This window comes from Taudactylus pleione, unplaced genomic scaffold, assembly GCF_031769625.1.
Source record: "Taudactylus pleione unplaced genomic scaffold, aTauple2 ptg000070l, whole genome shotgun sequence".
NCBI lineage: Eukaryota > Metazoa > Chordata > Amphibia > Anura > Myobatrachidae > Taudactylus > Taudactylus pleione.
Genome location: NW_028284472.1, coordinates 3,364,496 through 3,378,425, shown reverse-complemented (window position 1 = coordinate 3,378,425; position 13,930 = coordinate 3,364,496). Strand labels below are relative to the sequence as shown.

At 48.0% G+C, this 13,930-nt stretch overlaps 1 protein-coding gene across 4 annotated transcripts in view; it reads left to right on the top strand.

Moving 5' to 3' along the window:
- PAQR8 (progestin and adipoQ receptor family member 8) overlaps positions 1 to 13,930 on the top strand; it is a 90,096-nt gene that overhangs the window by 60,044 nt on the left and 16,122 nt on the right. The window contains exon 1 of one of the 4 annotated variants that reach the window (XM_088467310.1): positions 11,401 to 11,466. The exons of the other annotated variants lie outside the window; for them this stretch is intronic. The gene's annotated coding sequence lies outside the window, so the exon portion shown is untranslated. Of the gene's footprint in view, positions 1 to 11,400; positions 11,467 to 13,930 lie in introns of those variants that run through there. 4 annotated transcript variants of the gene reach the window in all.

Genomic DNA, 13,930 nt, shown 5'->3' with positions numbered 1-13,930 from the left:
GAAACGAGCCTTAATGTCCCATTGTACTCTCAGGCTCCCATCCGCCAGCTTCAGAGCATGAACTTTTCTCTCAGTGTGTTGCCCATTATGCTGCAAGCAGTCACAGCCTTTACTGTATAAGGATCTGGGCTTGTAATGTGTATATACACAGGGATTAATGGCCCCATGGGCCTGGGGCTGAAAATGATCACGGACTAGGTATGGCCATCGACCATCGATGATTCATAATCATTGATGGTTTATGGCCGATGTCGAATGTTTTTTTTTTTCCATTGATGGGGAGAACCAGATGGTTTCCCTCCATCGATGGTAAAGCAGAACCGAATAGTTTTTTTTATATAAGGTGCCGGGACACAGAGCATAGCTCCGCCCCCGACACCCGCTAAGCCATGCCCCCCAGTTCTGATTGGCCCACGTGCCAGTCAGTCATAGAACAGGGATGACCATCGGTTGGTGACACCAATGATGGTCATCCATTTCATAGTTGGCTACCATCGATGGCCACTTGTTATTTTGCCATCGATGGTAACTATACCAATGGCTATCCCTAGCAAGGACCTCTTGTGTGAAGCAGAGGAGCTGTGACCAGTGCTGTGTGAGTGTGAACAGTGCTTTGTGGGTGTGGCCAGCACCATGTGGGCGTGTACACACTATCATCTACAATGTCTCCCTACATGTGTGAAAATATGTGAACATAAAAAAATGCATAATTTTGTGAGAAAATATTAATACTAATGCTCGGAGCTGTAGTCCCATCCATCCCATTCTTCATATGGCCCTGTATATACAAAATACACAAAGGCCGTGTCTGCTTCACTGGCTCTAGGCTGATTCCTATGTTCTAGGGTGCTAACCAAAGCTTGTCCGCTCAGGGCTGGATTAAAGCTTGTGGGGGCCCCAGGGCAACTAAATAGTGGGGCCCCCCCTTCCAGCCACACAGAGCCCACCAATGCTTCCCCTCCCCCACTCCATGACCTAAGCCACACAGAGCCTCCATAACCGTCCCTCCATAACCGTCCCTGCCTCCATAACCGTCCCTAATTACTTACCTGTCATCCTCCCGATTCCGACTGAGCTGCTCCCTAGTTTCCTCATCGGCGTCACTGACGTGATGTGTCATGTGACGCCGATGAGGGAACTCAGGGCCCGATTCAGACCCGCTCGCTAGGATGCGTTCGCATGCAGCCTGCCGATGTTTGCAATCTGCGCATACGTACACATCGCATGTACGAACTAGTTCAAGCGATCGGGAAGCGTTTGCTTGCTGCACATAGCCACCTCGCTAGAATGAGTGACAGGCCAAGCCATTTGTGGGTGGTGACAGGGGTTGGTCGGCGGAAACGGTAGAGTGGTGGTGCGAATGCAGGCATGCCTGAGCGTCTTAGCACCGTTTCAGAGGCGTGCATAATTAAGACGCAGCGTCATAGTACACGTCACTTGGTTGAATTTTACACTGAAGCACTCGCAGTGCTTGCGGTAGGGTATGGTCAGCCACAAGTGCTGCGTATGCATCCGATGGTTCTTGATGTTACCGATTGTTGCATACACTTCCTGGAGATGACGTGGATTGTGAAGGGAAAGTGGGCGTCTTAAGACAGGCTCGTGGGCATCTGCATACACACCGCGATTTTACGCCAAGACATAGTGGGCATGCTAATGTTTTGCTGTGCAGGATTTGCATACTTCGGCTGCGGGCGAACGCATCTAGCAAGCGGGTCTGAATCAGGCCCTCAGTTAGGAGCCGCTCTGCGCTATATGCAGTAGCACTGACTATGCTGCTTCAAGTACTGTAGAAAACAGCCGCAGCAGCTGAGCCCCCATTTGGGAACAGAGCATACTTGCCAACCCTCCCGATTTGGTCGGAAGCCTCCCGAAAATCGTGTGCCGCTCCCGACCTCCCGAGAAGGCAGGCAATCCTCCCGGCCTCCACTTTTATCCCCCCGCAATTACCTTAGCACCCCCCGCAGCACACTCTCTGTATGACACCCTCTGCTGCATTTCCAATCTCAGCACTGCGACCGAAGTCACAGGCTGGGATAACCGTTGCGACCATCGGTTGCGATGGTGGACGGCGCCGGGCCACCGGCCAACTGAGTAAGCCTCAGCTTACACGGGCTAACCGGGCTTGTGAGGCCAGGAATCTGCGTCCGTGCAGACAGCCCCTGGCCTTGCCACTCTCGGAGAACGGGAGCCTACACAAATGTGTTTCCATTGCGATTTTTAGCATTTTCATTACAGTGAAGCCACAACTTTAGTTGTATTGCAGCCGCCCCTGTATGTGACGGGGAAGGGAGCAAACCTGCGAATACGACCAACTCTGAATATTGGCCCTGATTCAGACCCACTCGCGAGCGGCTGTCCGCTCGCAAGTGGGTCGATGTTCTGCACTGAGCATGCGCACGACGGAGGGAGCTCCGTCGTGCGCATGAGCCAGACGCGACGAGCGAAGGAAAGTCCTTCGCTCGTTGTGTCTGATCAAAGGGGGCGTGCTGTCGATGTTGATTGACAGCACGCCCCCTTTGGTGGGCGTGCCGGGGGCGTGCCTCCCTGACGGGGGCGTTCCCACGGGAACGCCTCCCAGCAGAAGCCGGCCCACTGACATCACTAGTGATGTCAGCGGGAGTGATTTTGGCTCTGATAGAGCCAAAATCACTCCGGAGCTTGCGGTTGAAAACCTCAACCGCAGGCTCCGGCTCGCAGTTTCGATGGTCGCGATGGTCACGACCATCGCGGCCATCAAACTGCACGCTCGTATAGGCTGTGGGTGGTGACCCACAGCTATACGAGTGTCCAGGAGGACGCTCCATTTTTATGGAGGGCGGCCCTTATTCAGAGCGTGCGCTCTGCTCTGAATGAGGGCCATTGTTTGCAGGAATAGACAACATATGTCCAGTGAGCTAAAGCTGGGCATCCACTATACAATTATCTGTCAGATATCTGTCCAATCTGGCTGGTTGGAATGAAAACCTGGTAATGTATGGGAGCTAATGACAATCGTCCATTTGCTCACAAACACTGGAAAATAACCAAAAATGGTTGTTCAGACAAATTGGTTAAAACTTAAAACACACAAATGTAACTAATTTGAACAATTTTTTTTGTCCTTTTTTCAGTGTTTAAAACCATATGATCGACTGTCATTTGCTCCCATACATTACCAGGTGTTCATTCCAACCAGATTGGACAGATATCTGACAGATAATTGCATAGTGGATGTCCAGCTTAAAGGTCCCTTTAACCATAACAGAGTACACACAAGAGCATAAACAAACACGCCTGGCAGGGTAAGAGTTAAACGACACCATGCTTAGTTGAAAACCGCTCATCCACTGTGATTGAACCACGCTGGCCTCATTAGAGTTTACTGTCACAATGGCAGACAATGGTCTCCTAGCAACCGTCTCCAAAACAGTGTTTCTAGAAATCCTGTCTTCTGCCTGCGTTGGTGATCACAGTAATAAATGCAGGGTGCTACTGGGAGGTTGCCTGGAGTACAATAGTAAAAAAAAAGTTTATCCTGCTACTTTGATCGCACTTTGTATAAGTTCTAATTTCAGGATGTATAATTTAGAACTGCTTCCGCCTTACACAGTATATAAACGTACAGTATATCCATATGTGTGTGCAGGGAGCAGGCTGCACTGTGTACTGTATGTGGTTCTTTGTTCCTTACTAACATTAAGTAAAGCACAACACACTGGGCCTGCGTCTGAGGGGGAGATGGATCAAACTTTGGAGAGAAATAAAGTACCAACTAGTCAGCTCCTAACTGTCCATTTACAGACTGTCCATGTACGGATACCTGATCCGGCACGTGCGCGGAATCCGGTTCCTTCCTGTGGGGCATGCGCCGTATGCTAAAATCCCGCAAGATCCGTGTGTATTGCGACTCGTTTGACACTCGCAATCAGCCCCATTACGGACATATTAATGCTAGCGTGAACAGAAATATAAGCACGGCTGGGGTCTGTTAGATCAAATGACACTAAGGGGTCAGTTCAATGAGCAGCGAGTCGGCTCGCAGTGCGAATAAGTGTGGCCACATGCCGCACGTACAATGGTTCGGAACTAGCAGATTTCTCATCGCAGCCCCAGCTTGAGAGATTGCCGTCAGTAATTAGACACTACTGCAAAACTTCTGTGCAAATGGAATCTCATTGTGGAACAGGCTGTTTCGCAGAGGTTTGAGCTTCCACTATGTATTTCATATTCATATATTGCTGAATTTAAAGTGTATAACTAGAACTGGGACTACAAAGGGGATACTTAATTCTGCTTCCTTGAACATGCACTATGGCCCTGATTCAGAGCCGCTCGTAAGCGGCCACTCGTTCGTTCTGACCGATGTTCGCACATCTGCGCATGCGTACAGATTTTAATACGCATGCGCGAACCAGTCAGTGCGACCGAAAATCGTTTGTTCACTATATAGCGAATGCCTGCTATTTTGAGTGACAGAAGGAGGCGGATGTGGGTGGTAACAGGGGAAGGTGCTTGAAAACGGGGGTGTGGAATTAGATCGCAGGCGTGCTTAAAGGTCAAAACGGGCGTTTTAAGGGAGTGCATAATTAATACAGCAGCGTCATTGACCACGTCACTTGTTTTTTTTTTTACTCCGAACTGCTCGCAAAATAGCGGTTGAAAAAACCAGCCACAAGAATAGCGAGCAGTTCATACGCTGTTCGATGTACTCGATTAATTTAATAAATAGCGGACATGACGTATGGTGCGAGCGGCAAGGGGGCGTATTTTTCAAAATTACAACCGCAAATTTTGCTCGCTTGTTCAGACTTAGAGGCGTGAACAGACCGCAATTAGCGAACGGTTCATTTGAATAGCCAGCCCTTGTTTTAGAACGAATGACCGCAAATAGCGAGCGGCTCTGAATGAGGGCCTATGCTAGAAGTGGAATTCTTTTTACTGCCCCAAAAAATTTCTTATCAACACAATTAATTTTTTATTGGCCGTATGTTATTTTGTAAAGCTTTGATACATAAATATGTAGTTATAGATACAATGTTTGAGTTATGTTATTGTTATAACTGATCTCCTCCTGAAAAAAAAAATCACTTTGAATAGAAACCTGCTGGTTTATATACCTGTAACCAATATTTTGTAGCTGCCTCTGTTAAGGCAACAAGACTTGGCAAGTAGCTTCCCTCTGTGTCACTGGTGCTGTAACCCCCCCGATTGATGAGCTAAGTGAAAAAAAAAAGCACTTTTGCAGCAAAGATCACCAGTGAAAAATCAACCAGTTAGCGTGTAAGCTACAGTAGGACAGAGGGTCTCATTTAGACCCGCTCGCAAGCACCGATGCGCTCACAAGCGGGTCGATGTTTGGCTGTGTGCACGCGTAGCGGCCGCACTGCGCGTGTGCAAGCCCCGGAGCGAGAGAGAAACTCTCTCGCTCTGTGGCTCACTACAAAAGGGGTGGCTGTCGATGTTGATCAACAGCTCGCCCCGTTTTGTAGGCCTGGCGGGGGGTGGCTTCACAAACTGAGGCGTTCCCAAGCGAACGTCTGCCGTTTGTGGGCGGCCTCACTGACATCACCAGTGATGTCAGTGGGAGAGCTTCCTGCTCTATTAGAGCCGAAAGCTCTCTAGGGCTTGCGGCAGACGAGACCCTACCACAAGGGTCTCGTCGGAAGCCCCGATGGTCGCGATGGTCTGGACCATCGTGACCATCATCCTGGTCGCTCGTTAAAGCTGTGGATGGTCACTCACAGCCTAGCGAGCGGCCAGGAGGCCGTATCAGAAAATGGATGCGGCCGCCCTCATTCAGAGCGAGCGCTTGCATTGTGCGAGCAGCTCTGAATAAGGTTCAGAGATTGATGTGAATGAGTAAACATTCTCTGTAAAACGCTGAGTAAAACGTTGGTTCTATGTAAATAAGTGTTAAAAAAAAGAAGTTATTTTGGCAGACTGGTCCTGATTCAGAGGTGCTCGCAAAAAGCGAGCGCTCGCTCTGAATCAGGGCGCCGCTTTTTTTTTTCAACCCGGCCTCCTGGGTGCTTGCTAAGCTGTGGGTGACGGTGATGGTCGCGACTATCGGGCTTGCGACGATCGGGCTTGCGACGAGACCCTTGTGGTAGGGTCTCGTTCCCGCAAGCCCCAGTGAGCTTCCAGCTCTAATAGAGCAGTAAGCTCACTACTGACATCACGAGTGATGTCAGTAGGGCTACCCTGAAACGGCAGGCATTCCTTCAGGAAACGGGGCGAGCAGCCGATCAACATCGACAACCTCCCCATTTGTAGCGAGCCCCGAAGCGAATGAATTTGTCACTCGCTCCGGGGCTCGTGCACGCACAATGTGCACGCCGCGTGTGCGCAGTGCCCCACCATCGACCCGCTTACAAGCGCATAGCGCTTGCATGCGGGTCTGAATGAGGCCCACTGTCCACTCCTATAATACTGGTATAATTCATACTCTACCTTGAATGTCCAGGAGACTCCACATATACCCGGTTCCCTTAAGCTGCGAACACACGGTACGATCTGTACAACCAACGATATCACTGAACGATTTCCCTTGAACTTTCTGTAGTGCAGGACAAACGATATTGGGTGTACACACTATCTATGATAGATATCTTTCGGTGAAGTCTTCCTGCCGCATCTCTGAATATGTAAATCGTGATGAAATCGTCCAAGTTGGCCTGCGACCATAGATATCGTTATCGTCCATGCAGGAGCACGCATCGTTGGTCGTTCACTGCTTAAAAATTAACTATATGAACGATTTATCATTGAACGATATCGTTATCATCCATAGATATCGTACCGTGTGTAAGCAACCTAAATTTGCAGCACACTGCGTCATCATGACCAAGCCCACCCCAACTGCTGTTTGATGCCACGACATTGAAGAGGCAAATCGCACCACTTCACCCCCCCTGTGCTTGACTACTGCTAAACTGCATTGTGGTTATGTCCTTTTTCAGACTGCAGTTTAGCCTTAATAAAGTTATTCTGTGTTTCATTAGAACAGTGGCCCTGATTCAGAGCTGGACGCTCTGACAAAGCGCTCGCTCTGAATCAGGGCCGGCTATTTTTTTTTAGAGCGGCCTCCTGGCTGCTCGTATAGCTGTCGGTGACCACCCACAGCTATAGCGAGCGGCCAGGAAGATGGTCGTGATGGTCAAGACCATCGCTACCATTGGGCTTGTGACGAGACCCTTGTGGTAGGGTCTCGTTGCCGCAAACCCCAGAGAGATTTCAGCTCAAACAGAGCCGGAATCTCTCCACTGACATCACTTGTGATGTCAGTGGGGCCGGCCCCAGACGGTAGGCATTCTCATGGGAACGCCTCCGTTTGGGCAGCCACCCCGTCGGCCCGCCTACCAAAGGGGGTGTTCTGTCACTCAACATCAACAGCACGCCCCCTTTGGTGCGAGACCCAGAGCGACGGATTGCCCGTCGCTATCCGGGTCTCGCGCATGCGCACGGCAGAGGTGGCTCCGTCGTGCGCATGCGCTCTGGGCCACCATCGACCCGGTTGCGAGCGCTCAGCGCTTGCGAGCGGGTCTGAATCAGCCCCAGTGTCTATATCATCACAGAATGCTGCTTACATTTACTAAGGAGTAACAACACCCCAAAGAATTCCTCAAGCATGGCAGCTGTACAAAACGTTCTACTTTCCAATCAAAACGTATATATTTAGTCTTCGCTCCCCGGAATGTTTGGCTATCTATAATGTTGACTTACAGTACTTCCTCTTCTGTGCTATTATAAACTCTTTTCAGGAATGTTTCGGTCACACCCAGCCTTGCTTAGTAACATAACATCATCTGCTCATTCCAACTTGTATCTCAAGTTTGAATCCCTCGTACAACTGTATTACATTGACATATACTGTACATCTAACGCATCGCACGCAATATGCGAGGCACCTGGGCAGCAATATTCTCACACACATTAACCATCGATATCACAAATTACACCTCATTTGTGATATCGACGGTTAATGTGTGTTAGAATTTGTTTCATAAAGAGACGTCTGTTTTATGCCACAAACAGGCAGGTCTGTGTGGAGGTTTCTGGGAGCAGCGCAAATCTACGAGACCTATGTCATTTCTCGCTGTCGCTTCCGCAAACGATATCTTTAGCGCAGATCAGTGATACTTTGCTGTCCAGGGTGATACTGAACATTTGCGCCTTTGAAATTCGCAGGTGTAAATTTTCCGTCTGAGTTTGTCCTTTAGTGTGAACAATGACGCGCCTATGTGCGCAAACACTTTAGCGCCACGCCCGTCACACTCCCATAAAACGCACATAAGATGGAACATCTCAATGCATCTGATCCCGGTCACCGCCTAGGAACGCCCAGCACTTTTCCAAGACATTTCTTATACCGTGAGTCTCAGTCCCCACAGCGCCTTTATGCGCACAAACTGCGTGACGCATGTGCCATACAAGCTTTTAGGGATATTTGCGCATGCGCAGCAGCAAAGGATCGCTTAAACGCGTGAACAGCGGCATTAGGTGTGCCTCCGAATCAGGCCCCCAGAGGTTCAATTGACCCCCGCACTGAGTCACACGTTGCGGCTGTGCGCATGCGTAGTTTTGGGCTTCTGATTTTAATCATGTATTAATAACAAGTAAAAGTTTAAATAGAGATAAAAATTTGTTGAAACAAATGAAAACCTTTATTCTATAAAAATATCTTTACAGAAAGATATATATTTTTTTTAAATAATTTTCATTTATTAATCTATAATCTGTCAATACATAGCTGTAATCTGTGTGTGTGCTAATCTGTTTAATGTAAAGATGCATATGGATGACAGGATAGATATCGTTCAATCGTTCATTATATCGTCCAGTGGATATGCCGTCAACGACCAGCGATGCGCGCTCCTGCCCGTACTTATATAATGTCAGGTTCTGCAAGTAGGGGGATGAGGGAGGGTGACGTCACTGAATGATATATCGCTCAGTGTGGGTGGTCAATGTCGTTAAGGACATTGACCACCCCACTGCCGGGAACACACTACACGATATCGCTCATGGAGCGAATAGTGATTTGTATATGCAGCATAACAATGAAGATTACTTACAAAGTGCCGGTAACATTCAGTATTCCTACTGCTACACTACCGGTAATGCAGAATGCCATATACAATGTAACAAGTGCATTGAGGACTTTGTTTTTGGAGAAACGTGCCGCAAACAATCACTGGTTTGCTCAGACACACAAATGCAAACGCGCTGGGTTTTGAACTTGGACATGAAATTGAACTTTACACTTTTAAAGAAGGTTCTGCACCAGATTGGCAAATATATTTTATTTTTGTAACTGAAGTCTTCTGGGATAGAACATGGCTCCATCCAGGTGTGTAACTAATTTGTGGGGGCCAGCAAAGTTTCCAGAGGGCACCCCGTCCTCCCCTCACTTACCTTGTGCGAAGGCCACCCGTTTTAGCCCACTCTGCGCTTCTTAGGCATTGAGGATAGGAACGTCACATTTCCCCTCTTGTCTATGCAGAATTTAATTTTGGGGCCCTAGATTCTGGAATTTCAGGTGCCTAGTAGTGTTGCTTGTAATGCAGCAAGGTAAGGATGGTCATCGATGGTTTCCCCACCATCGAGGACAAAGCTCTGATGATCGTGTGGCAATTATTTTTCCATGCTTAGCCCCACCCCTTTGGTGCTGACTAGCCCCACCCATTCTCTGATCGGCCCATCACATCCATGTATCCCCAGCTAGTGATGGCCATCATTGGTTTTTCCATTGATAGTTTCCTGCCATCAATATAAAGCACAGATGGCACCATCGATGAAGAACCATTCAGTGGCATACACCAAGAAACATATTAAGGTGATCATGGACCCCAGTCATGTGCCAGGCTGAAGGGATAGAGATAGGATGCCAAGTATTTGCCTGAGCTCTTCAACACATATAGGTCTCATGCAGAGTTGCAATTTGCAACTTTCTCTACTACAAATTACTATTTCTTTCAACTGCAAATTTGCACCAAAAAGTACATCTAGAAATTGGAAATTTGGAAAGATTCACAAACGGCGACTTGGACAAATCAAGTCGCACGTCTCTGATAGATATAACAAGTGCACAGATATAGTAGATGGCTGTTTTCAAAGATGAACAGGGTGACCCTGGATTCTAGCCACCTGTCCCTATTTTCCAAAGTAAATATTCACCTGCAAAAATTTTTGACTCTGGAAAAGTCATTATAACCCAAATATACAGTACAAATCCTCTTACGAGATACAGTTAATATGCCGGCGGACATTATGCTGGCAGTCGAAATACCGCCGCCGATATCCCGCTGCCGATAGTCCGATGGACGCCAGGATACTGGCGTCGGCATCCCGACCATCAGAAGTCCGAACGTCCGGACGGCAGTAAGTATGCGGGCTTAGCCGGGGATGGGGCGCTTAGGATTAGGCACCCACAGGGGGAGTTAGGGTGAGGCACCCCCCCCGGGGAGGGTTAGGATAGGGAAAGGGGGGGGATAGGGTTAGGCACCCCTGGTGGGGAGCCTAAGGTTAGGCACCCCCCTAGGGTTAAGGGGGAAGAGGGGAGAGTTAGGCTACTTACCACCACTAGTCGGGATCCTCACCATTCGACCTTTCACTGTCGGTATTGGCATCTCATACCGATTCCTCCTCTTACATACCTCCCAGCAGTCCCAATTTTTATTGAATTATCCCAATTTTCTGAGACCAACAGGGACATTGCCATTTGGGAAGTTGAGGTCACTTTCCAACCAACACAGATGGAATATTGGTGGATTAGGGATGCAGCTTAATTATGAGATACACTCTTATTTGTAACATTGGATGTAACTAGGGAGGCCAATCCTGGGATGGGGATCGGCGGGATCCCGGGATTTTGGCCTAAAATTGTCGGGATTTGAATTAGAGTTTCCAATCCCATGATTAGTGAGCGCATGCGCGGTTTAGTTTTTTTTTGCGCAGTTTCGTTTCGTTTTATTTTGTGACATCAGAGGTCACGTTGCGCAGCCCCACGCCAGCCCGTCCCATCAGCGGCGCACACCCTCTCCATTGACCAACTAAATCCCGGTTCCTGAAATTGGAAAAACGACCCAGGATTGGCTTCCCTAGGTGCAACTCTCAAGATCGAAATTTCATGAAACTGAATATATAAAATACATTATGATCCTTGGAAATGATTGCAGTATATATCGGCCGTGAGTCAGCTAGCCCTGATAGAGGTCTGGTGCTGGCAATGAAGTGAGAACAGGCTGGAGAAAGGAACCTGCTTGTGGGAACAAGCTTGACCTGCAAGGTTTATGTGAGTTGACAGATTTACATAATGTGTCATTCATTGTTTAACACTCCCACACACCAGACCTGCCTGGTTACAGCACTGAGATAACAATAGGAGGGGTGTATAGCTTTAATAATAGGCTGCACTTGTAGAGCTGGTACTAAGCAGCAGAGCTCTCCTGAGGACAACCGCGGTGTAGACAGTGTCCGAAAGGGGTAAGGCGACGAGAGGACATGTCATATAGAGAATGTAGCTCCAGGCAGGATAGTTATACTGGGACTTGTAGTTCCACAACAGCTGTGAATGTACACAGGTTGCCTACCACTGTTCTTAGGTGAACCCTGTACTATTTAAATATACTATAAATAAGGAATACAAGGACTTGTAGTTCTACAACACATGGGTTCCCCTATCTGTGTTATAAGATGTACCCTGCACTATTTAAATATAATTCAAATAGAGGGAATACTGCGACTTGTATTTTTAGTACAGCACATACTGTAGTAGACTGACTATCTCTGTTCTAAGATACTGTTTGGACTTCAGGTTAAAGTGGGCAGCAGGAGTGCTGGGACTTGTAGTTCTGCAACAGTTGGCTACGTCTGTTGTATATGATACATACTGTGCAGTGAGTACCATATATAGCTGGAAAGAGAGAACTGTATGGCAGAACTGCTGGGACCATTCAGTATATATCTGTTACGCTGTCTGTGTTATGTTCTCGCCTGTTGCGGTTTCCCAGTGCTGTAGAGTGCAGGTCCTCATAAAACATTAATATGTTGTTTTCGGTTTCTGTGGGTAAAGAACGGTTTCTGCAAGATGTTTGCTTCTCCCCTGTTTATGAAATGACAGCGGATCTCTGCTGAGAACCATTACCTCACGGCGTGTCTATCGCTCCTGCGTTTCTTGGTCATGTATCACAATTGAAATATGACCCCAGGAAAACAACAGTGTCAGGGTTAAAATATATTTGCCGTTAGAAATTCAACTACTTACCTGCTGATATGGTGTCAGGGGGAAATCGCAAACTACTGAATGTATCCATCCGAAAAGTAGAGTTACACGGTTTTACAGTATTAGTACTTTGGAGGCATATTTATCATTATTTGCAATTTTGCCCTATAAATAACATCTCCTATCGCTGCTCTTTATGGCCATAAGAGATGTAACATTGATGCTCTAAACCAGGGGTCTTCAACCTTGGCCCTCCAGCTGCTGTGGAACTACACATCCCAGCATGCACTGCCATAGTTTTAGCATGCTGTTATATCAAAAAGGTGGCAGTGCATGCTGGGATGTGTAGTTCCACAGCAGCTGGAGGGCCAATGTTGAAGACCCCTGCTCTAAACCATTATGCCGGGACAACTGCTCCGATAAAAATGACTACTGGAAAAACCTAAGCTTTCATTGCCAATCCCAGCTGCCTAATATTACACTGTCAGGTTCTATCCCAACTGTGGGCAAAATTCAGAGCCGGACGCTATTTGTGCTCGCTCGTTCAGAAAAAGGGGTCGTATATTTAAATAGAGCGCTCGCTCTTTGCGGTCTGTTGACGCCTCTATGTCTGAACGAGCGAACGAAACATGCGCTCGCTATTTTTTATAAAACGCCCCCTGGCCGCTCGCATCCTACGTCATCTCCGCTATTTATTAGATTAATCGAGTACATCGAAAGGCGTATGAACTGCTCGCAGTGCTTGTGGTTGGATTTTCCTACCGCAATCATGCGAGCAGTTCAGGCTAAGAAACAACCAAGTGACATGGTCGATGACGCTGCTTTGTTAATTATGCACACCCTTAAAACGCCCGTTTTGACCGTTTGGCACGCCTGCGTTTGGAACTCCACTCCCCGTTTTCAAGCACCTTCCCCTGTTACCACCCACAAACGCCTCATTCTGTCACTCAAATTAGCAGGCATTTGCTATTTTGCGAGCACATAATTTCTGACCGCAATGACTGGTTCGCGCATGTGTATTACAACCCATACGCATGCGCAGTTGTGCGAACATCGCTCAGAGCGAACGAGCGAATCAGGCCCTTGTGTTCCTGCGTATGCATGACCAATGGTAAGCACATGCGCGTACAAATAGGCTTACCATACTATCCCGAGACACTCAGGAATTACACAGGCTCTGTGGCTGGCTGACTCCAAGCCTGGATTTCACCTGGATTTAATCAGCCACAGAACCTGTGTAATTCATGAGTGTCCCGGTTTAAAGGGATAAAGTGGTAAGCCTATGTATATATAAAGGGATACAGTGGTAAGCCTATGTATATATAAAGGGATATAGTGGTAAGCCTACATAAAAATAAGTGGAAGGAACAGAGAAACCTGCAGAAATCCATCTTAGAACTCTTGTAGCTCTATTGCCTTCCGAAGATGGAGTCAGATGCAGGGGTGCCAAGAGGGAGGGGAGTACTAATTATTCAGGAGCGGGCTTACTGGAGGGGCCCTGGGTTCGATGCCTCCCCCTACCTCTTACCTGTCAGCAAGAGCAGTCTCCTCTGCCTGTGGGGGGGAGCGATCACACTGATTGTGCCTCCGCCCTCAAGATTTGAGCTGGGCTGAGGGGCTCAGGGGTGCCCACCTCCCCAGCGCGAGGTGCTGCAACTAGATCTATTCTTTTTTCCCCTAAGGGGGCGTGGTCACGTCTCCCACGATTAGGCCACACCCCTTTCC